Source organism: Lupinus angustifolius, chromosome LG02 (assembly GCF_001865875.1).
Source record: "Lupinus angustifolius cultivar Tanjil chromosome LG02, LupAngTanjil_v1.0, whole genome shotgun sequence".
In the NCBI taxonomy this organism is placed as follows: Eukaryota; Viridiplantae; Streptophyta; class Magnoliopsida; order Fabales; family Fabaceae; genus Lupinus; species Lupinus angustifolius.
In genome coordinates this window covers 13,999,040-13,999,399 of record NC_032010.1, presented here as the reverse complement: position 1 = coordinate 13,999,399, position 360 = coordinate 13,999,040, and positions in this window count along the sequence as shown.

Sequence of the window (360 nt, the reverse complement as noted above, 5' to 3'; positions counted from 1 at the left end):
AAACCATTAATTCATAAAAGTATAAAATACTTACATCAAACATATAGTCTAAGTCTTGAACTTTAGCCTTCTTTTGAGGAGCATCAGAAGTCAGAGTTTGCATAGAAGTAGGAGCACTTGTATTACGATATTGTTCAAATAGCATGTACAACTTTCTCTTAACTAGCTGCAACTTTGTTTCAAAAGTAGAATCATCAACTCTTTCAAAACAATAATTCAATGTCTCCAACTTCACTCTTGTGTCAAGAATTGCTCCCATTGCAAGTACAACACTGTCATCCCAATATTTCTCAAACTTTTGAACCTCTCACATACTTGATGCTCTCCCTGATTTTATACAAGGTATCACTAGCTACCTTT